The sequence below is a fragment of the Acomys minous genome (assembly GCF_964271855.1).
Source record: "Acomys minous genome assembly, chromosome: 5".
Lineage (NCBI taxonomy): Eukaryota > Metazoa > Chordata > Mammalia > Rodentia > Muridae > Acomys > Acomys minous.
In genome coordinates this window covers 88,449,918-88,473,834 of record NC_140494.1, presented here as the reverse complement: position 1 = coordinate 88,473,834, position 23,917 = coordinate 88,449,918, and the positions used below count along the sequence as shown (strand labels likewise).

General features: G+C 43.5%; 1 long non-coding RNA gene across 1 annotated transcript in view; it reads left to right on the top strand.

Annotated features, from left to right (window-relative positions):
* LOC311598025 overlaps positions 1-1,271 on the top strand; it is a 75,702-nt gene extending 74,431 nt beyond the window's left edge. The window contains exons 4-5 of the long non-coding RNA XR_014779440.1: positions 628-730; positions 1,181-1,271. This is a non-coding gene — a long non-coding RNA (uncharacterized lncRNA). The remainder of the gene's footprint in view (positions 1-627; positions 731-1,180) is intronic.
* Positions 1,272-23,917: the final 22,646 nt, after the last annotated feature.

The window sequence follows — 23,917 nt, the reverse complement described above, 5'->3', positions numbered from 1 at the left end:
GTGTTTAGAGTGGTACACTCCTGGTAATTGCAGCCCTTGGGAGACCGAGGCAGGAGGATTGCCATTAGATTGAAGCCAGCCTGGACTGCAGAATACAAGGGCTGCCAGACGTCATAGAAAGGCTTTGTATCAAAAACCAAAGTAAACCAAACAAAACCAGAGGAAGACGAGTTCTGATTGCTCCCTCCCCTGTGGCCTCTTGTGGTGCAAGTTTTCCCCACACCTACCACTAGCGGAATCAATGTTTACCCTCATCAAGGCTGCAAAGCTTTGTGCCTGCTCTCTGTATCCATATGAACCCTGTTATATCTTTTTTTCCTGTTGTTTCTACCTTAAGTCCATATAATTCCATCCTTAAACATAATTTCGCTCCTTTCACTACTTAGTATTTTCTGACATCCTGGTGAGTCCAATCATCTGCTCTCTTCATGACTGACACAGAAACAATGGCTTTGCGGAAGAAACATCACACTCTGTGGCGGACCTCGGGTTTTATATTTATGGCCACCCGCTGCTAGATGAATGGGTGAACCTGTCCTCTTAAATGCACTCACTGACCTGCTGCCTCTAACGATTCTTTCGTATGCCACATTTTATTCATGTTCTCTGAATGCCTCTGCCTTCCAGAGATATGCTGCTGCTATCCTGAAACAAAAGGAATAAAATTAGGAAAATTTCAAGAAACCTCACGGAACTATAATGGTGAGGTAACCCAGGCTCAGAAAGTCAGGTACTTTATGGTTTTTCTTACATGCAAATCTTAGCTTCTGATTTCTCCTATGTGTGGGAATAAGTGCACATACAGATCATAAAATTAGAAAGGGCTGCATGACAGAGGGAAAGAGGCCTTAAGGGAAAAGGATGGATGGGTGGAAGAGTACTAGAACACGTGCGGCACGAATTAGATTATTGAGGGTAGAAGTGAACAAATGAGTGGGTGCCTGGAATGATGGGGGGGTGGGGGGAGAGAGAGAGAGAGAGAGTGAGTGAGAGAGAGGAGAGAGAGAGAGGGAGAGAAAGAGAGAGAGAGCAGGACAAATCTGAATTAACTCTGTGCCAGAATTCCAAATGAAACTTGTTAGTTGTATATTAATTTAAAAATGGAAACCACAGAAAGAAAGAAACTGCAAAAATTTATGACAATATAGTTGATAATAAAACTTGATTCCCTTTCTTCTAGAGTTGGGACCAGCAAGAATGCCCCAATGGCAGAACTCTTTACCATAGTATTAAAAATTCTACCCATTGACTGAAGGAAAACAAAGGGGCAGGAGGAAAGGCATGCATATTGGGGGAAGAAAAAAAATTAAAAAATTAGAGAAACTCACTGAATAGTTCATGTTTCTCTCCAAATAACATTTTATTTATTATCTTCTTCCTCATAAATAAAAAAAAGTAACTTTATTCTTCCTTGTTTAAAAGCTCCCGATATGATTTTAAAGTGTTCATAAAAGCATCAAAGAGCCAAAATTATTGTTCTTGTATTTTTTTCTAGGTAAGAAAATTGAAACACAGGTTCAATAATTCATTTAAGGTTTTACAACACTAACTAGTGACTTGGGGGTGCATGTGAGGAAACCTGTACCAGTGTTCACACTTTGACCTTGGAGCAGATGGTGTCCCTACCGGGCACTCCGTGTGTCATCCTATTTTAGTCTTCCAAAGACTCTGCTTCTTTTGTAATTTCTACATGTTAAGTATCCTTTCTCTTTCTCCGTTGGATCGCTGCTATCGCTCAAGTAGTTCTCATCTAAAAGTAACCAAATTCATAAGAAAAAAATTAAAAAAAAAATCTATCTAGTTCTATAGTCAAAATAGATTAGGAAGCCTCATGTCCTTCTTCATAGTTCAAGACAGTTAAAACGTCAGATGATACAATTAGGGAAATATGTCATGAAGCACAAAAGATACGAGATTGTCGTCAATGAGCACTTGTGTTACTAGCAAGGCTTTGGAAGGCAGCATTGGCAGTGCGCTCAAGGAAAGCAGTATGGCAACATTCCAGCACAAAGGGAGAGGACAGGCATCCTGACAGGAGTTGCAAAGGGTGGGATGGAGGAGAAGCAGTCTTGGGGGTGTGCCTCCTCACATGCATGGTTCAGTCCACTTCCTTGAGGGTAGAGTTATAGGAGATGTCTTTCGAGATGACTTTATTAAGTATGTGTGTCCAGTCAGATAAGCACGCCCTTCCAGATGAAGGGAACCCCGTGTACCTCTCAGTCCTACTTTCTACCTTCAGACTGGTTTGTTCCCTCTGCCTTGTTACTTCTCCCTCCTTTCCCTTCTAACATCCACCTTTGTCCTTTACAGTCTTGCTTAGAGAAGGCCTGGCTCTGTTCATTCTAGCCTACGTATTTCCTTGCAAACTGCTGCTTATTTCTATTGAAGCACTTGTCATAATATTACAATTTGTAGCTGGTATTTTGATTTGGTTGTCTACTATCCACCTCTTCTACGGAAGCAGAGCCATCTGTGTTCTGTTCCACTGTGGTCCCAGCACCTAGAGTGACAATGGGATACACACACACACACACATACACACACACACACACACACACACACACACACAAAACCATGGAGATTGAAAGGCCATATTTTCTAAAGAAGGGGTATTGAGGGAGAGATAGATAGATGATAGATAGATAAATAAATGATAGAGACAGTGAGAGAGAGAGAGAGAGAGAGAGAGAGAGAGAGAGAGAGAGAGAGAGAGAGAGAGAGAGAGAGAGAGAGAGAGAGAGAGAGAGAGAGAGAGAGAGAGAGAGAACACCACATGGTTCCTATACATTACACATCTTGGATTAACCAGGGAATTAGGTAAAGCTGGCCACAGTACTGCCTGTTTTTCTGGGGAAAGAGAGAAGAGTGGGGTCCTCAGAAACCTTAGCTTTATTAAAGAAAATAGAAGAGTACGGTGTCAGAGGACTAGACCCCTTACACTAAGATGGAGATCAGATAATAGTGGTGGACACAGGGCAAGAGAAGACTAGGAAATTTGAACAAAAGGATGAGGAAAGAGCCAAACATGTGGTAAGATAGCTCAGCAATCAATCAATACTTGTTTTAAATTGAGAATATTCTATTTTCTAGGTACCAGATGAGGTAATAAAGTAATGGTTTGTAAAATCAATAACTAATTTATGAACACTAATCAGTTCATGGCTTAAAGCTCCTTAAATACCCTTATGGGTAAATAAGTGTCCCAAAGTCTAGGCAAGAGGAAGTGTTCTCAGAGGAACTAAGAAAATGGTCACATTTTTTTTGTCTACTTAAAATATATACAACATTTTAATGAATTCATCGAGACTTTTATACAATGTATTTTTAAATCATACTCCTTCCCAACTCTTACCAAACCTACCCTCCCCTCTCCATTCCCTCCCAATTTCATGTCTTCTATGAAAATTTTACTAAAATAACCCATATACTAATGGCTACAAGGTCTTCCACTAGAGTGGTCAGCCTACCAGGGGCCACACCCATAAGGAGAATGAGCTCTCTGTCTCTCAGCATCTATCAATTGCCAATAGTTCCCAAGTTATGTGCACAAACCATCCCCTCCATCATGGTAGAGTGTTGACTTGACCAGACATGTGCAGGTATTTAGGCAATAGCACCTGTGGTGGGTTCATGAGTGCAGTGATCTTGTATGCTCAGAAGACACTGCTTTAACTCAGGTTCTCCCCATTCTCTGCCTTTTCAAATCTTTCCACGTCCACTTTGGTGGTGTCCTCTAAGCCTTGTGGTGGTGGGGTACGATATAATGTCCTGCTTGTGGGTGAACACTCCATTGACACTTATTCTCCCGAGCACTTTGATAAGTTGGGAGTTCATGCAGTACCTACCATCCACTGTACAAAGAAGCTTCCCTGATGAGGTCTGAGAACAGCAGTCATCTACGGGTATGACGACAATTTGATACTGTGTGCATTAACACAATACAGGCAGTAGGTTCACTCCTGGGGTCTATGAACTTCTGACAACTGGTTCTCGACTAGATGCACAGGACCAGGTATATGTTTCCTCCTATAGAATGGACCTAAAATCCAATCAGAAAGCAATTGGTTGCTCCTGTAGCACTTATGCAATAATTGTACTGATAGGCATATTTTGTCATATCCATCATTATGGTAGTTCACAGAGTTCACAGCTGGGTAATATTGATGACCCCCTCCCCAAGAAGCGCATTCTGCTCAGGACTTTGAATGCTAGCCAGTGTGGTTGGGGGGAGGAAGCTTCCTGGGTAGGAAGCTTGATCTCCTCATGTTCTATATATAGCTTGTTTGTGGTATCTTCTGCAGTGGGGTCTCATCATCAAATTCTGGAGGGTAGCTAAGAACAATAGCATTAGACTGTATTGTTTAAGGAGTTTATGGGACATCTTTGACTAACAGCTAGAGAGGGTGCTGATGAGAGGAAAGGACACTGAGCACGGTATCTATGGCCATGAACAAGGCATGCATGTCTCTGAAGTCCTTTGTTTCCTTAAGCCAGAGTTTCTCACCAGGTGTTTATCTTTTCTACATAGAGTACACCAATGACTCCATAATGCTTCTAACAGAAATCCCATATTTGACCACGTCCCCTGGATGGGGAGACCTGGTGGCACTCAGAGGAAGGCTAGCAGGCTACCAAGAAGAGACTTGATACCCTATGAGCATATACAGGGGGAGGAAGTCCCCCTCAGTCACAGTCATAGGGGAGGGGAGTAGGGGGAAAATGTGAGGGAGGGAGGAAAGGGAGGATGCAAGGGATGGGATAACCATAGAGATGTAATATGAATAAATTAATAAAAAATTAAAAATTCAAAAAAAAAAAAAAGAAAAAAGAAAAGAAAAAGAGAAATCCCAGGTGCTTGCTCAGGCTGCAGAATGCTTCTTGTACCATAGTCTAGTCTGGTTGTACTTCTGTCTTTTTGGGGGTACCCCTAGAACATGCTTCACCCACCTACGTAGAACCATCATCTCTACCAGGATACATGCTCTTTCAGAGTAGGTATCCTGTCTGTCCTGAGTTATATTCCATGAACTGCTCAGTGCCCAGGACTTGCAGACTGAACTAAACTTCCATGGAAGTCCTTTTTCTATGTTAGTCAGGTTTCTGGGTTCTGTGCCACAGGCAATGCTTACATGTAAAACTTCTGATGCCAACTGATTGGCACTTTTGTACCATCTTCACGTGGCTCTACTAGCAAAACCTAGAGGACAGTTTCTCATTTGTGTTCTTGGTACTTCCAAATGCCCTTAGCACTGGCAAGTGGTAAGTGGCTCAGTTGCTACACTCTGAATGTTTAGGCTGAATCACCAGGCTGTCAGTGATGGGACCTGCTGCTGGTGTGCATCGAGACATCCTGTGTGCTAGGCTGCTGGCTCACAGAAATCTGTATCATCTCCTCTAGCCTCTCAGGTCAGGTAGGGGTCCTTCAGGGTAGCACTCTGACCCTGACTACATGTACATGGTGCACCCAGTGAAGGCCTATTTGTGTTCCACTTTCTCTTTAGTGCTCCTTTGAGCAAGACTTGCCCTACGAGGAAGGTCATGTACAGGAGATTTTCAAATAGCTCTCTGGGCCTTGAAGCATCTCCTGGCTTTGTCTAGATAGCAAGTGTTAGCCATTTTCTTGGCTAGGAGTGTACTGTATTATCTTTTTTTTTTTTTTGATGGAGCTGGACATTTTATCCTCACTTCTAAGTCATATTCATACCTGATTAATTTTATGCCTGCCAGGTGATTGACTTGTCAGATTAAAATAATCAATTTTGAGGTATTTGCAACACAGGGACTGAGCTGCTTTTTTTTTATTTTTTTATTTTTTATGTTCTATCAAAGAGAACAACTATTACAGGTACCCAGTGGACACCAGAGTGGTAAAGAAGAATCAGCACTATTGATCTCCTCATTTTTACTGCAAAGCACCCCAATTCCTAGCAAAATGATATTCCGGCTTTGGGCTCAGACAGCCACCTCACTATTTCAGAGAATGGGGCAAGGAGACATGGCGAGCTACCTAAGTCCATTGCCAAAGCATCAGACATCTTAAAATAGCACAGATGAGTCAAGGACAAAGTCTCCCGTGTTCACTGCAAGCGGAGGTCATCAAAATAAGGAGAGTGATGAGAAAACACATACTTTATCATCTCTGTGTGCAGAAAATAAAGATTTTCACAGAGTGACTTTGCAAAACTCCTAAGCCGTAGAACAGCTCGATTTTTTTTTTTGTCTGCCCAGAGATAAGGATTAAACTGAGAAGTCTCCACTAAGGATAGAGAGGTGTCAGTCATTCTCAGCTGAAACCCACTGGCGTCGGCCCCTTCGACACTGGGCTCTGGGCTCAGAAGTGCCTGCAGGAAGCTGTATGAAGGGAGGGCGTCACCTTACCTCCCCCTCTCTGCTGCCCAATCCGCCACTTATCTTCCTGCTGATGAAACTGTCATCAAAGGAAGCAAAGGAGGCATTAAAAGGAAAAGAAGCTGAAGGCTGGCATGACTGACAGGCTGAAATGGCAGGCTGCGACAGCTGGATGAAATTGCAGTGCTCATTCGATTTATTCCTCTCCTTCCTGGCTTTGTTGCAGCATACAATAAATACAGAAAAGTGTACATATCGAATGTACAGTTTGGTAAGCTGTCATAAGTGTGAGCTCCTTTCCCACCACTCCCACCACTAATAGAATATTGGGCATATTCTCATTTTTCCAGCTCCACACTTAGCGTAAATGTCACGGCATAGCAAATGCTCACTTATCTTCCCTTCGACTCTATTTATGAAGTTCATGGATACGGTGTGTGTAGCTGTGGATTACTCCTTTTTTGTTGAAATTGGTGCTGTTTGGCTGCAAACCCGACAGATTTCTGTTCTGCTGCTGCTGCTGGGTCTCTCGTTGTTCTCTCCATAACTAAATGAATCCAAGGGCCTGCACAGCTGTCCGAAGCTTCATAGTAAGAGTGGTACCCAACATGGGATGTTCTTGGATATAGCTCAGGCCTCATGTTTTTTCCCAGCTGACCATGTCAAATTTTCAGCGTTTCAGTGTGTGCTGTTGTGTATGCATGCCACGTTTTCCTTATGCAGAATTGAAGCAAGACTTAGCACATGTGCAGAGAGAAGCTAATAAAAAGCAAGTTTTGTCAATATATACTCCTCCCTTGGCAGATAAACTCCAAGTAACAAATCTGGGTATACTGAAAGGTGCATAACACCAGGAACTGTGAGAATATTTCATCTACTCTGAATGCAATTTTTATTGCTAGTCGCACTTACTTGGCAGGGATTTCTGCTATTTAAGAGATACTGGGATAGACTTCAGGGTGGTAAGTAAATTTCTTCCTGCAGTCCTCTAAAAGACTGAAGATACATCACCTAGCCCTACCCCTATCAGGATTGGTCAGGTGCAGGAGGCAAATGGAGGTCAATGTGATGCTAAGAAAATGTGGACTTGTCACAGAGCTGTTGTGCTAGGCATCTCTCTCTGTGTATCCTCACTTCTTTCCCTCTGCTCCTCTCCTTTACCTGCCAATCATCCCGATGTCCCCTGGGAGTGGTTGGTTCTGTTGAGAGGTTTACAGTCCAGGTGAACTGGCTGGCCCCCTGGCTGTGTGCATGATTTGTCCCTGTCCCCATGGCAGGGCCCTTCTATCATTCTTTCTCTGTTTGTAGGTGTCAGCCAAGAATCCCAGCAGGCTCATTAATGTGTCTGCCTGTGCAGGACACCTTGTTAGGAAGATTCACTGGCTGCTGACCTTACCCTTCACCCAGACAGATAGATGACCCCACAGAGGATCCTGGGCGCTTGCTGTTTCAGTTATCCTCAGGACACATGGGTATGCATCCAAGTAAGCCAGGGCCCTCCCAGGGCCTGAAAATGGACAGCTAGGGATGTGGGAACAGAGTTTCCTTCCATTATTATTATTATTATTATTATTATTATTATTATTATTATTATTATTATTATTATTATTTATATTATATCCTGATTGTTATCCCCTGCCTTGTATCTGCCCATTCTCCCACCTCGCTCCCTCTCTGCCCTGTTCCTCTCCCCTAGACCTGTGACAGAAGGGGCCCTCATCCCCCGCCATATGGCCACAGCCTATCAGGTCTCATCCAGATAGCCTGCTTCTTTCCCCTTTCACTGTGTGCTGCCAGGCCTCCCCACCAAGGGGAAGTGATCAAATTTAGGGAACAAGAGTTCATGTCAGAGGCAATCCCTGCTCTCCTCATAACCTTGGAGAATGAGCTGTCCTTGTCTAGACCTGAACAGGGGGTTTACTGCATGCATTGTCCTTGGTTGGTACAACAGTTTGTGCAGCCCCCCCCCCCCATGGATCCAGATTTGCTGGCCTTGATTGTCTTCTTGTGGGGCTCCTGTACCATCTGGGTCCTTCTATTTCCCCATTTTTCCATACTACTCTCACTTGGGTCCAGCAGCAAGTCCCAGCAAGTCCCTCTCTGAGTGTAGACTCTCAGAGGACATCCATGTTGGGATAATATCTGCGTATAAGTGAGTATATACCCTGTGTGTCTTTCTGGGTTATTTCACTCAGGAAGATAATTTCTAGTTCCACCCATTTGCTCGCAAATTTCAAGATTCCCTTGTTTTTAATAGCTGAGTAATATTCCATTGTGTAAATGCACCATAGTGTCTTTATCTATTCTTCCATTTTGGGGCATCTAGGTTGTTTGCAGATTCTGGCTATTACAAATAAAGCTGCTATGACCAGAATTGAGCAAATGTCCTCGCTGTGTCGTGGAGCATCTCCAGAGCTCAGAGTTTCCTTCTTTTACCTTCCTCTCCTTTGGTTTACCACTCAAAAGCCCAGCTCCAGTGGTGAACCTTTGACACCACTGAAGAAAAACAACACTGAGTTAACCAAAATAAAAATGAAATTACAGAGCAGAGTGCCTGAGCAACATTACGGCAGTTTGCCTGTACCAGGAAGACACTTTGGTGTGTTCTGACTGTGCCTGTTCTTTTTTGGGGGGGGGGCAGTAATGGAGTCTGAGTGAAGGATACAATTACCATGACAATTACTATACAATTTCCATGGCTTGCTCAGAACCTCACCAGTACTGATGTATAGGTGGAGCAACACAATAGTTCCGAGGGAAAATAAACTCGCCCCATTTTGAGTGGGATTTTCTTTCTTTCTTTCTTTTTTTTTTTTGTAGTGTAGAGAAGAAAGATAAAGCCAGTGTTCTTGATAAGAGGCTAGCTGGGAGCTCTTTCCATGACCAAGACATTCTGGCTTGTGCTGGATCTGTCAATCTAAGCAACACCAAGACTCTCTAAAAAGAAAACAAACAACAATGTTTACTTAGGAGTAAGAGGGTAGTTTTCAAATCTCTGACAGACAAGCAACAGCAAACTCGTAGACTCCTCTCTTCAAACCGAGGGTTCTAAAGGCAGAGCAAGGAGACACACAGCAGTTGGGTTTCACCAGTGACCCTCAGGAACAAGAGAGTCATCAGTCCAGCTCATGAAGGCTGTTGCTGGGCCTCACGCCTCACATATGGGTAAGGCTGCAGTGACCGTTGTTAAGGTTGTAGTTTGTGAGATGTTTTTTGGAATAGTTCACCACAAGTAGGCATATGTGTGAGAGCCCTGTGTTCAAGGCAAGAGGGACCCTTCCAGGGCCAGGAGTATCCAAGTTCCTGGAGGGGTTTGAGCTTGCGGGAGAAGGAAATAAGATCTGGAATGCCTAGGTGTGAAGGCAGTCAGCTTAGTGTTATGGGAGCAGGCCCAAATGCTGAGGCACAGGCAATGCCTTAATGGGGCACAGGCGATCCCTTCAAGGGGCATAGGCAATTCCTACAAGCTGCGGCCCCTTTAGCATCCTCTTCCCTCGGTAACTTGGTTGTTGAGGACTTGCTTTTCCAGAGCCTGGCTGTGTGGGTTATAATCTCTGTTTTTGCTCAGCATGCATTAAAAATTATTTCTTCCACATCCCACTCAAGCAGGATATCACTTTCAGCTTGCTCTTCCACAAAGGGAAAATGACTTATTTATTTATTTATTTATTTATTTATTTATCTCTTTTTTATATTTTATTAATTTATTCATATTACATCTAAATTGTTATGCCATCCCTTGCATTCTCCCATTCCTCCTTCCTTCCCACTTCTTCCTTACTCCCTTCCCCTATGGCTGTGACTGAGGGGGACCTCCTCCCCCTGTATATGCTTATAGGGTATCAAGTCTCTTCTTGGTGACCTGTTATCCTTCCTCTGAGTGCTACCAGGCCTCCCAATCCAGGGGACGTGGTCAAATATGGGGCACCAGAGTTCGTGTGAAAGTCAGTCCCCACCCTCCACTCAACTGTGGAGAATGTTCTGTCCATTGGCTAGATCTGGGTAGGAGTTCAATGTTTATTGCACGTATTGTCCTTGGCTGGTGCCATAGTTTGAGCAGGACCCCAGATCCACCCATCATAATGTTCTTTTTGTAGGTTTCTAGGACCCTCTGGATCCTTCTAGTTCCCCATTCTCCCATCCTTCTCTCCCCTAGAGCCCCAATAGGATTTCCTACCTTTTGTCCCACTTTCCTGGTAAGGGAAGACTCTCATGGGACATGCCCCATGGGATAGTGTCCAGATATAAGTGAATATATGCCATTTGACTCTCTCTGCTTCTGGATTAACTCACTCATTATGATTATTTCTAGTTCATTCCATTTGTCCACTAATTTTGGGAATTATTTGTTTTTAATAGCTCAGTAATATTTCATAGTGTAAATGTGCCACAGTTTCTTTATCCATTCTTCTACTGAGGGACACTTAGGCTGTTTCCATGTTCTGGCTATTATGAATAAAGCTGCTATGAACATGGTTGAACATATGTCCTTGTTGTGTGCTGGAGCATCTTCTGGGTATATTCCAAGGAGTGGAATAGCCAGTCTTGAGAAAACCTTTTTCCCAGTTTTCTGAGATAGCACCAGATAGATTTCCAAAGTAGCTGTACTCGTTTGTATTCTCACCAGCAATGAAGGAGTGTTCCTCTCTCTCCACATCCTCGCCAGCATGTGGTGTCACTTGAAGTTTTGATCTTAGCCATTCTGATAGGTGTAAGATGGAATCTCAGAGCTGTTTTGATTTGCACTTCCTGATGGCTAAGGATGTTGAGCATTTAAGTGTTTCTCAGCCATTCGATATTCCTCTGTTGAGAATTCTCTGCTTAGTCCTGAGCCCTATTTCTCAATTGGATTATTTGGTTTAGTGGTGTTTAATTTTTTGAGTTCTGTATACGTTTTGGATGTTAGATTTTTGATCAATGGAATCGAATCGAATACCCAGTAATGAATCCATACTCATATGGTCACTTGAGTTTTGACAAAGAAGCCAAATCTATTCAATGGAAAAAGGGTAGCATCTTCAACAAATGGTCCTGGCTTAACTGGATATCTACACATAAAAAAGTGCAATTAGACCCATATTTGTCACCATGCACAAAACTCAAGTCCAAGTGGATCAAAGATCTCAACATAAAACCAGTGATACTAAATTGGTTAGAAGAAAAAGTGGGGAAGAGCCTGGAACACACTGACACAGGAGAATACTTCCTGAACCGAACACCAACAGCCCAGGCCTTAAGGTCAACAATTAATAAATGGGACCTCATGAGGCTGAGAAGCTTCTGTAAGGCAGGAAACACTGTCAACAGAACAAAGCGACAGCCTACAGACTGGGAAAAGATCTTCACCAACCCTACGTCTGACAAAGGTCTAATATCCTAAAATGACTTTTTTAATTCCTCAAACAAATCTGAAAGACACTTGACATGTGCAGCTGTAGAATCAAAATTTGATCCCCCCAGTAAGGGATTCCAGTTTATACCCCCCTTCTCCTGTTGCCAACACTGAGTTCTATACCCTGATGAAAGACGAGGCAGCCCCTGGACACATACTGTCTGAGGCCTTGCTCCATCAAGGCAGCTATTCCAACCTGATTTGAGGCTCCCTGAGTGGATCAGACAAGTTCATGTCTGGAAAGCTCTGTGTCTGGGCAGCTTTAAGAAGGGGTAGCTAATGAGGGTTTTAGACTGTTTATCAAAAGGTTCTGAAATTTTGACAACAACAAAGATGCTATTTTCGGTCTGAATGATCTTTAACCTTGACTTTGCTGCTGACTTCTCCTCAGAGCAAGCCTTTGTCTCTCTGGATCAGACACAGTCTCCGTCAGACTGTGCTACCACTCTGCAATTCCCTTATTTTTGCCTTCTTCATGCCAGTTTGCCACTGATCCTGGAGGGAAACAGTGTCTCACTGAGCTTGGGAGCATTGATTTCTTTCTTTCAGGAAGATGTGCCTCCAGCTAGTTCTTGAGCACGGTGCACAGCCTTCAACCTTCCATCTCCTGCTGGACTACTTAGCTCTGGGGCTGGAGAAGGGCAGGGGAGATGGAAGAGTGGAGCCAGAGCAAAATATGAGTTATTTTACAACAAATAAAACGAACTTCTTACTTTATTTAATTATCAGCTTACTATGCAGTAAGTAGTTTGTGGTACTGGAGACACACTGACAAATAAGAGGGTAGAAGCTTTGATTCCTTCAGAAGTCAGTGTATAGCTAATGAAGACCTTCACTTTGTTCACATAAAAGTGTACCCACATCATAGCATTCTGAGTTTTTCTGATTTTTTGGTTTTGTTTTGTTTTTTGTAGAGGAATGTTCATGTGTCTTAGATCAGTCACATGGTAGATTCTCACAAGGCTTTAAAATACCCTGGCAGTCACATCAGTAGCTTGCTCATGTGACTGCTCAGCAACAACTGCAAGGAGTGTTGCATACTTCCTGTGGATCCCAGGAAGGAAAAGATAAGGTTCTCAGGAGTCATGCACTAAAGGGCACCCAAGAGTTATAGGCCCTGCTGCTTATAAGGCTGTTTTGATTTTCAAGGGCATCTCCTATATCCAGGAAATACAGCAACCATCATCTTAGAAAAAGTAATTCTGGTATTATAAAAATCCTTCACTGCCCAGGATATAATTCAACCATCCCCTGCCAAGGGCTCTTGTATCGTACTCCAGAAAGCAGAGTTTATTCAGCACATCCAACCCAAGAGTCAGAAGGAAAATGGTTTCCACATGTTTGCACCAAGGCAAATAGGTATGAAAAACCAATTTACTTTAGGATTAAAGTGTGTGTTCTCTGATGCCTCTTGACTGATTGAACATCATTGTGGAAAGTCCATCTGTCCAGCAGACAGTGAAGAGAAACAACGGCCTTTGTCATGGGAAATAAGCTCAAAGCTTAGCTTCCATCTCATGCTCTGATTCAGCACAGAACTGCAAAGCAGGAACTAAGCTGTCCTGCCGAGACATGGGTGCTCTGTGAGAGAGGACGGATGGACGGACGGACGCAGCCACTCTGCACTCTGCTCCTGTGATTTCTAACAGCTCCGTAGAAGCGGATACAGTCCCTTCTCAGGCTCCGTGTCTCTCTTCCCATCTCTGCTCTTTCAGATGTGACCAAATTGGCAGCCTGTGTCCCTTGGAAGCCTGAGGCTGAGCGAAAGCTTGACACTAGATATTTATCATCTCAGGCTGTTTTTCCCTCAGATTGCCAGCCAGCCCTTCACCCTGAAGCTCTTTATCTTATTTTTGCTAAACAAGATGAGGTCCTGTCAGTGCTGCAAGTAATTGACTTGTTTTTAATATATGTTGAGGCCCAGGTTAAAAACTGGACAATACTCTGCATTTATTATTCTCGCCCGTCTGTTTATTCTAGTGTGAAATTGTTTTCCAGGTAGCGATTAATTCTGCCAATGCTTCCTGCCCTTGCTGGGCAATTTGCTCTATCTGGGAAGAAGATGCTGACGGCACGGGCTGCTATCAGGGGTGTCGTTTTGGTTTTGTCAGACATCGACTCCCCTATTGTCTTCCGTCACTCAACCAAACCTGTGATCTGTTACTCATTTTCCAAGTCTGAGTTTTCTGTAAAACAATTGATGCCCAGTTTTGAAGAGAGACGTGTTGAGGCTGCTGCCAGGGTAGAGAGAGTGATGCTCACTAGGACTTAGAGGAATTTCAGCAGTGCTGCAGCACACTGACTGTGAGTGACATGCTCCTGGGGTTTTCTATTCTCTCTCAGGTCAGCTGTCACTATTCACCAACACATGCCTGAAGACTGCAGGGTGCCTCAGTTGGTGTAAGATGCCATTTGCCAATAGCAGGTTCCATGACTGTAGATTGTGAACACCTGGGAAAAAGAAAAAGTGTTGGGACACAATATTATGTCTTTTTACTCCTACTTTTTTTTTTTTTTGCTACAGGATGCCTCAGTCTAATATACTAGCTTATCATAGGGCCAGAAAACCTACAATGGTAGGTTTAATTGATGCCCTAACACTCTCAAGATCTAGGTAAGCACAAGCACAGAGAATCAAACCAGTTACTTAAATAAAAAGGAAGTTTTGGCACTTTACTTGAACCCGTAAGATAAATACATGGTGGAAGTCGGGTGTCTCTGCCTTCACTGTGTGTCTGCCTGCCCTCGTTACTTCTGTTGAAGGCACAGAGGTAAATGTTTACCACTAATATTTTCTCCTGAGTCACCGTGGGTTTCGGGGAGAGCAATACCCCACAGGACAGAACACTCCCTTCCCTGGAAGAAGACATTTATCCATGCTGGAAAAACTGCAGGCTAGAGCAGAAATCACCATCTCTTGAGAATCATTGCATTCCCTGAAGCAGTAATGACTTCTTTGGACCACCATGCAGAACCGGAGCGCAGATAGGGATTAAGGAGACCACACCTAGAACCAGACTGCTCCTAGCCCAAGTTCTTCCTCTGCTTAAGCCCAAAGCTTATTTTAGTCCCTTGAATCCACACTTGGCATCACTGGACCCATTTACTTGTTCTTCTTTCCAATCTGACAATATTGACAGAAACTCCTTTCTTTCTTCACCATTACTTGTCTCTTAGTTGGTGATAAAAACAGTCTGAGGTTTGGTTGCCGAGGCTTTCACACTAAAAGCGTTGGTTACACAATTATAAGGAAGAATGCCATTTTAGGGGTGCTTTATATGCTGGGGTTTGTCTATAGTCTTTCCAAGTCCTGCCTCATTGATTTTTTGAGAAAGCAATGGTGACTTTCATCCTGTTTTACTGATGATGCAAAGAAATAGTGTCTTGCTCATGTTTACGCATCCTGGAACCTGTGGTTAGTCACCAGACTACTTTTATTCTGGAGTGAACAGAGTGCATCTGGGGCAGTGCACATGCCTCTGTGAAGGACATGCACCTGGAAAAATAAAACCCAAACCCCCAACTGCAGCGTCCAGAAGGCACTCTAAATTTGCTTTTTCCACCTCATTTGTCCTCCTCATGGAACTGTGCCTGCGTTAGTACCAGACTAAGTTGGAAGCTGGGTGTGCTGGTGCATACTCTTAGACCCAGCCTGAGGTGGAGGCGTGAGAATCAAGAGTTCCAGGTTACTCGCAACCTTGTCTTAAAGGGAAAAATAGAAGAAAGAAAATATGAAAGAAAAGAAAAGAAAAAGAAAAAGGGGTTGGAGGCGTTTATATTCCTTGACCAGCAATAGCTGGTAGGTCATAGTTATGTCTGTGTGAACTCATGTGTCTTAGGGCGTCTTGGTTGGAGGGGGGTTGTAAAGATTAATCCAGAAATAATCAGCAACAGAAAGGGCATCAAAACCAACTGTAGCTGGGCCATTAAGTGGGCTCTTGTCAGCCCTTAGAGCCTCTACAAAGAATGAGTAGAGCTTGAATGTAAGCAGAACTCAAGACTTTCATTGTTGTTAAATTGCACTACACAGTATATTTTCTTGATTTTTCTTTCTTTTAAACCACCAGGCAGTGTGTGCTTGGGTAGCCAAAGGTATGGGCCATGTGATGTTGTATTTATCATGTTTTGTGTATGTTACAGGGGTACATGTTTGAAGTGGTGCTTCAGGGTCATGATAGGCACATTTGTACAGTCAGAATAGGATAGTCAGGACTCATTGCAATGTGACATGTATCTTAAACAAATCACCTTACTATGTGATGTTCTTATGGCTTGAATAAAATAAAGATACTGGTGGGTTCTGGATGCCTCACAAGGATGTTCTGAGGCTGAAATCATGAAAGATGTGCAAGTCCAGCCCCTTGTGATAGGACTATGATCTTCCTAGAGAGCCTCTCTTCTCTTTCATTTCTTCCTGGCCTACCGATGATGCACGTCAACCCTTTTCTGAAGTGAATGCTTCAAAGTGCATCGCCTACTGATGGTAGGTGATGAGTTAGCTCTGGGAGATACCGACCAACAGGCCTCCTAACAGAAACACAGTGAACAGGAGCACTAGGTAGTGGTAGACTTCCTACCTGTGCTCACTCGCGGCTATGAAACAGGACGGAAAGATAGTAGTGATGCTGCACTGATTGTCAAGATTGTGGTGGTTGTCACCTCTCAGTAGGCCAGCCCAAGGTCCCTAGATAAGCAACTTTAGGAATACCTAAATTCTACACATATCCTCACATTTTATACATTCACTTATAAGTCTGGTTTCTGGTAAAATGGAATACCAAAAATAGTATGGCTCCTTCCTGGAAGTGCCCATTTTGGGAGGAACACAAAGAGGCAGATAATGGGGGAAAGATGAACATGGGTTGTGATCCTTGTTGCTTGACTCAGTCTGCTTTTATTCTAGAGTGTTTTCTTGCTTCCTTGCTTTTTGTAACTACAACTCTTGACTTAGTTAAAATTGATAATAGATTCTTTTCTCATGCAATAAATCCCAACCAGAGTTTCCCCTCCCTCTACTCCTCCCAGCTCCCCGCACCTTCCTTATCCTCCAGCTCAACTTCCCTTCCATTTCCTCTTCGGAAAAGAGCAGGCCTCCAAAAGACAGCACCCAAACAGGAAAAGACAAGAAACAATAGGACAAGGCAAAAGTCTTGCTGGACAAGGCAACTCAACAGGAGGAAAGAGTCCTAACTGCAGGCAACAGAGTCAGAGACATACCTGATCTCACTGTTAGGAATCTCCCAAACTACTAAGCTAACAGCCATAACATAAGCAGAGGATCTGGTGCAGACCCATGCAGGCCCCATGCTTGCTGTTTCAGTCTCTGTAAGCCCATGTGATCCTCAGTTAGTTTACTTTTTGACTTCATATTCTACTACCCTGCTCTATCTGTATATTCATTTGGGAGCAAAAGGCCACAGAGACTGCACAGTGTGGAGAGTATATGATGCAGTCCAGGTGACCTGCAGCTCTGAGGGACCCAGAGCAGAGGCAGCTATCTCTCTGCAGAGATCAGTTGAGATTTGGAAGTGGATGGTCACTGAGCCAGAGGTGCACTGTACTGCTGCAGTTCCGCTGTGCCGGGCTTTGAGAGATGCCGGAGCGGGTGAGAGACTTCACTTCATATCAGCAAACGTCACCCTTACTGGACTATGACAGGAGAGCTGATGAGAATACTGTGCTTCACAGAGCAGGGGAAAACCAGAAAGTACCAACACCAAGCCTCCCTGTCACTCTCGGGAGGGATGATCCTTCCCTGTTCAGTTGGTAATAAATGCTCACAGCAGCAACTGGAACACGGTTCTTAGTTCTTGCCTGCTGTGTGTGGAGCAGGACGCTGAGCACACTGGGCAAGCTAGTCCCATGGAGCTGCATCTCCCTAGCTTCCTAACTGCTTCACATGCGGCTGTCAGTAGGGCTAAGCACATCCCCAGGGCTGCAGTCAGCATGAGGCTTCTTGTCCCTTCCGAGCTCATCGATGGTACTGTTGCTTCATCTGCATGGGCAGCACTATGATGGGGCTTCCCTGTGCTTCCAGCACTGTTATCTGAAACACAGAGACAGAAAGGAACCACAGAGACGTACGTGGCTCTTAGGTGAGTGAGACATGTGATTGATGTTCTCCTTGTCTTACTTTGATGATAGCTGGAAGGGCAAATACCTTCATGGTGAACTGTAGAAACTGATATTTTGAGAATTTTGTAAGGACCCGTAGCCACCCAGTGCTATGGTTTGGTTATGGCTCGAGTATGTTCCGCAAGGTTTCACTGCTGGAAGCCTGGTTCTCAGGGTGGTGGACTTGGGAGTTAGGAAAACCCTTGAGTGATACGACATAGCAAAAGTGCTGGTGAGCTGAAGGTATAGCTCACAGTGGTGGAATATTTGTGTAACTTGTTCAGGACCTGGGTTCCACTCCCAACAGTGCCAGAATTCAAAGGGACTAGGAGCGTAGTTCAGAGGGAGAAAACTGACTTAGCATAGGTAATAGCTTGTCTTCATTTCCCAGCGCACACACACAAACACACACATGGAGGGAAGAGGAATTTATGCTCCCCTCCAATGGTGGGTGTGTATACTAGCCTTTGAGGAAATGCCATCTGAATAAATATTTGTAGGTGAATCTGACTCTTGATCAGAATTTCTCTTGTTTCCTGTCTTACTATACACTCTTTTTAAACATGCATCTGATACTATTATTTCATCCTCCACAAGGCCCTTACTAGTTGCCTGTGCCTCAAAAATTGTGATCTATATAAACCTCTTTTCTTTATAGAGTCCCCAGCCTCAGATGTTTTGTTACAGCAGCAAGGAACAAACTAAGACACTAATGAGAAAACAGTAGATTCAAGTAAATTTCATTCAGAGAGCTCAATTTTATATTTATCTAGGTTGTAAGATATTCTTTCACTTGTAAATTTCTTGCCCTAAATTGCCTTATTTGAGCAAAATCAATGTAGAAGGGTACATTATGGTAATTACTAGAGCATCTAATATCCTTCTGAGATTCCCCTTTGCTCTTTGCCAAAAACTTACAAGAGCAGAGAAAATCAGTAAAGTTGATGTTAGCTATCCAGTGGGCAGTTGTGAAGGCCCCAAACTGGGCTTCATGTGCTTGACTCCCTTTGGGCTCTCAGACTTGTTATCCCAATCTCACCTCTAAAGCACTGGGACTTACTTCCTAAAAAAATTAATGAACATCTGTTCACAAATGCATACTGATGTATGTCGATGGAATGTTCTAGAGAATGTATATGATACATAGTCAGCCACCCATGTTTATTGCAAGAGAACAATGCTCCAGGGACAATGTGATGGTGATGATGTTGGCATAGATGTGTCCTCTGTTTTGTGATGGCTGAATGAACTCCCCTTGAGTGGTGCTGCCTTTTACCGGTCTCTGAGGGAAAGACTGGCATCTCTCCTCCTCCTTCTCACCTCTGTTTCTCCCTTTTCTTTAATGAGAGGTCTGTCCTATCAAGGTGTCAGCCATGACCTCCCGATTTTACCCCACCACATCACACTCCCTCCCTGCTGTGTGGAGGAGCCTTCCCTTTCCCAACACCCTGAGCTTTGATTTCCTTGGATAAACAGAAATATGCTTGACACAGCAAAATTAGAAATTCTGATACATTTTCCCCCCTCTATTCCCTTGAGATCCAATTAAGAAAGCTTGAAACAGAAGGCTTGTTGACAGGCTGGAGTTCTGCATTGTGGCAGCAAGTCCACTTCCTGCCAACTCCTCCACATGCCTGAGCCACTTGGGGCTGTCTTTCTCCTTTCCCTGACCTCTGACTTCCGTCTCCCCAAGTTCTGTCCATTCATCTGTGGGCAAAGTCAGTATACTAGATACTAAAGCGTTCTAAACAACTGCGGCTTAAATAGCTCCCAAAATGGATACCGCACACTTCACAGTCATTCAAACCCACCTTTTCTTGATACCACGTTCAGTATTTTGAGAGAAGACCTGGGTATAAATCAGAATTTTGCAATATGCAGTGGGCAAGCTACTTAGTTTTACCTTAAGATTTCTGGAGTTATAAGGTATAAACCTCATGCCGGAACTCAGAGCTGATGTTTGCCTTCCCACAAGATGAGGGAAAATATACTTGGAAAGAGAAGTCCCTAGCTCAGGGTTTGCAGAGCCCCGAGTTCATCTATGAAAGGAGAGTGTTTCTCTTATTTGAAGGGGGCTTTTGATTCACCTCTGTCAGTAGGAGGAAGATTTATGGATACCCTATGAGCATATACAGGGGGAGGAAGTCCCCCTCAGTCACAGTCATAAGGGAAGGGAGTAAGGGGAAAATGGGAGGGAGGGAGGAATGGGAGGATACAAGGGATGGGATAACCATTGATATGTAATATGAATAAATTAATAAAATATAAAAATAATAATAATAAAAAAAGATTTATGGACTGCCAGTTCTCTGATACTGGCTGCCTGTGTTCTTCCTCCACAAACCTTACTCAGGCTGAAAGTGCCCTCTCCGAGCGAGGTTCGGGAGTCTTCACTGAGGTTCTGGATCCTGTGATTTCCAGGGAAGCCCAGAGAGGCTGGCAATACCTGCTGGTCTGCTCTCCACTGCAGAGATGAATTCCCTGAGGCCTTTCACAGAGTTTGGCAGGTTTGGATCAGTGAGGGATGGTAAGGATAGAAGGTTCAAGAACAAGTGAGAAGCAGGGGCAGAGGAGATAAGGAGCAGCTTGCCGAGGCAAACAGAATGTCGAGGTTGCCATGGAACAAAACAGAGGGCAGAGACAGGCTTTAGGAAAAAGACAGGGAGAGAGTGTGAAACTGAGGGCACTGAAACAGAAAGAAGAGAGAGGGAGAAGAGGCAGAAATACAGACAGACCATACAAAAGTCAGAGACAGGACGTAACTCCTCCTCTTTCCCTTAGAGCAAGAGGGCAAGAAATAATGATGACATGAAATGCAAAGTTCTTAATACATTCTTGTAACGTCCATTATGCACAGCATGCTGTTAGTCCTAGCTAGGAAATCAGCATTTTCTTTCTCTCGTTCTTTCTTTGTATTTTTCGTCATGACTAGACAATTTCACACATAATAGTATATTGAAAATCAACTCAACAGGCCCAGCACTAACTCTTTTCTACTGGCTTATTGAAAAAAAGTAAAAAAGAAATCAATCAATAATTCATTGGTCATGCCTACACTTCCCCTTGCATGTTTGCCCATCTTCATTTTTCTTCTAGAACTTGCCTGAGGTTTGATTTTAGGACCTGTTTTTGCTGTCTATTTTTTTTTTCTTGTTCATGTTTGTTCATTTCTCTTCAGGATCAGACACCGTTTTTGCTTCTCCAGTTTTCCAGTGTAACGAGGCCATATCTGAGCAAGAGATGAGACTAGCTCAGAGACCGGGCGTGGCATTTATATCTGTGGTACTGAGGAGAGAGCAAATGGGGAGTAGCGGTGTGAGCCCAGCTCTGCTGCGGCTTTGTTACCACGTAAAACAGATACCAACAGGCTACTCAACAGCTCACAGCCACTAAAGCAAGCTTGACTTCCTTGCCTCCTGGGCACATCAAAGGGACCTTTCAGTGGCCAAAATCAGTTCTGTCCCTCATCCCAGAGGCCTACTGCTAAGGGCTTCCTCTGTTTCTGTTTCAGCAAGCCTTCAAGCATGTCTCCTCTCTAATGTCTGCACACTGGTAGTTTTGTGACTTGGTAGCTGGTTCCTAGCAGAACTTCAATAGCTATTGACTACTTACTGGTTAGGATAACCATGGTATAAGAGATTAAGAATTTTTAGGAACTCACTTAAATCCATACACACAATTATTACAGATAATGGTGAAGACCTCTGCCTCCCCAGCCTTGCCAATGTTGCTTCTCTTGTCATGAGAAGCTGTTCTGACTCCATCATTTTAGTTTGGGTTTTGATGGGCTTGTCCTTCTGGTGCTTGTGGGGGCCACATTTATTAAGGTTTGGATAATCTTTCCCAGAAGTCCTCAACATGCTGGCCCACTGTAGTAATCTTCAGTGCTTGTGATACGTACCTATGCGCATGTGTAAGCTTGTATACAAGGGTGTTCTAGAGGTTTGGATTGTTTGGTCACAGGTTTAGTTATGCCATTATCTTAGGCTTTGGTTGAAGACAGTATAATTCATTCATTTTCAATTTCTTTCCCTTTATTGTTAATCTCTTTGTGCCCTGCTGAGAAAACATGTCTATTTCTAGGTCATGAAGGTATTTCCTTTGTTTTTTCACACTGTCCACCAAAGAGTGCTTCCTGTGTACAGTATGATGCTAGTAGTGATGTGCATGTGTGTGACGTGTGTATATATCCAGACATACACACAGATATGTGCACAGAGACACATGCATTTACACACACACACACACACACACACACACACACACACACACACACACACTGTGCCTGAATATATTCCATTCAAAATATTACCCTATGTTCTTCTGCATTGCAAAACCAATTTTTGTTTTTGTTAGTAGCAGTAGTGGGTAAAAATCAGGTAACCCCTTGTGGCTTTCATACTCCATCCTATTGGCTGGTTTGTTTATTCTTGAATCAAGGACACATTATTTGAAGTAATTTAGTCTTATATTGATATCTGGTTATATCTTTCAGTTTTGTTTGTATTCTTCAGGACCATCTCATCTGTTCTCAATCATTTGAACCATGATAGGAATTTTAAGTACAGCTCATTAATTTAAACAAACAGTGCTGCCAGTTTTCCTGGGGTTGCATTAACTCTATAAGCTAATTTTCTGGTGATTCCTGGGCTTATACTCTTGGGCTGACCCATTCTAAGCCAACTATACCAAAGGACTGGTATTTGTTCTAGACTCTTAAGGAGGAGAGGACGATGCTTCAGCATCAGTGATCTCATTGGATGAAGAGACCAGACCTCTGATGTGTTGGGCGTTTTCCTGATGGCAACTCAAGGTCCTAGGGTCAAACTGCATCCTTATTTCTGACTCCTTTTGTGATTTGCAAGGTATTGTTGTATGACTGCTTTACAGTTTTGGCTCAGTGGAGGGTTCTAAAGCAATTCCCAAAGACTTTGAAAAATGCAGATTTGATGTTTTCAATTCCTTTATAAAATATGTATGATGAAAAGAAAATAAAAGTGAGGTCCAGCATTGAGGGCTGCGTGGCATGGCTCCCTTCATTGACTCTTCGCAGCCTAGTAAGGGCAGTTAGACTCTGTTCTCTGCCTCCTGGGCTTGCTGGTTTTCTTACTTAACTAACTAGTTGAATAGTCAAGTTTGTAATTGTATTAGTTAAAGAAAATAACTATAGTTTTCTTAATGATTACTCATTGTTCTCTCCACTTACTTCCTGGCCCATCCTGGGCAATAACCAGTTATTTCTCTCAAAACCCAGAAAGCAAACTGTTCTGTTCTGCACGGTGTTCAGATCTGCTTCCTGAGGTCAGGGCCTCTGCCATCCTCTCCAGTTTTCTCCAAGCATCCCAGTAACCTGATCCTCTCTCATCCTTTGGATCTTAAATTCTACTCTAATTGTAAGTATGTAACTGATGGAATTATTGTAACTAATTTACATGCATCTAAATGGATCCCCAGAAGAGTGGTGCATTTTAACAAATATTCAGCTATTTCCTTACCTGTCTCTCCCCCCCCCAACACCCCACCCCCACCCCCAGACACAGGATGTTGTAAAGGAATCAAGCTCTAAAGAAAGACTCCCTTTCCCAGTGAACTTTTTCCAGGCTCTATCTACTAATAGCTCAGTCTATGCTTTACAGGTTTTCCATCTATGCTTTAAATATCCTGTATGGTCCTTGTCCCCACAGGCCCAGGAACATTGAGTCTAGAAGCAACTCTCATAAAGGCTCTCATAACTGGCTTACAGTTCAGAGGTTTAGTCCATTATCATGATGGCAGAAAGCATGGCAGCATGCAGGCAGACATGGTGCTGGAGAAGGAGCTGAGAGGTCTACTTTTTGATCCACAGGCAGCAGAAGTGACCACAAGTGACCGTGTCCCACACTGAGCATAGCTTCAGCATATGAGACCTCAAAGCCCACATCCACAGTAACACACTTCCTCCAACAAGGCCACACCTACTCCAACAAGGCCACACCTCCTAATAGTGCCACTCCCTATGGGCCAAGCATTCAAACTCATACATTAATGAGGGCCATTACTGCTCAAACCACCACAGAAGGCTTA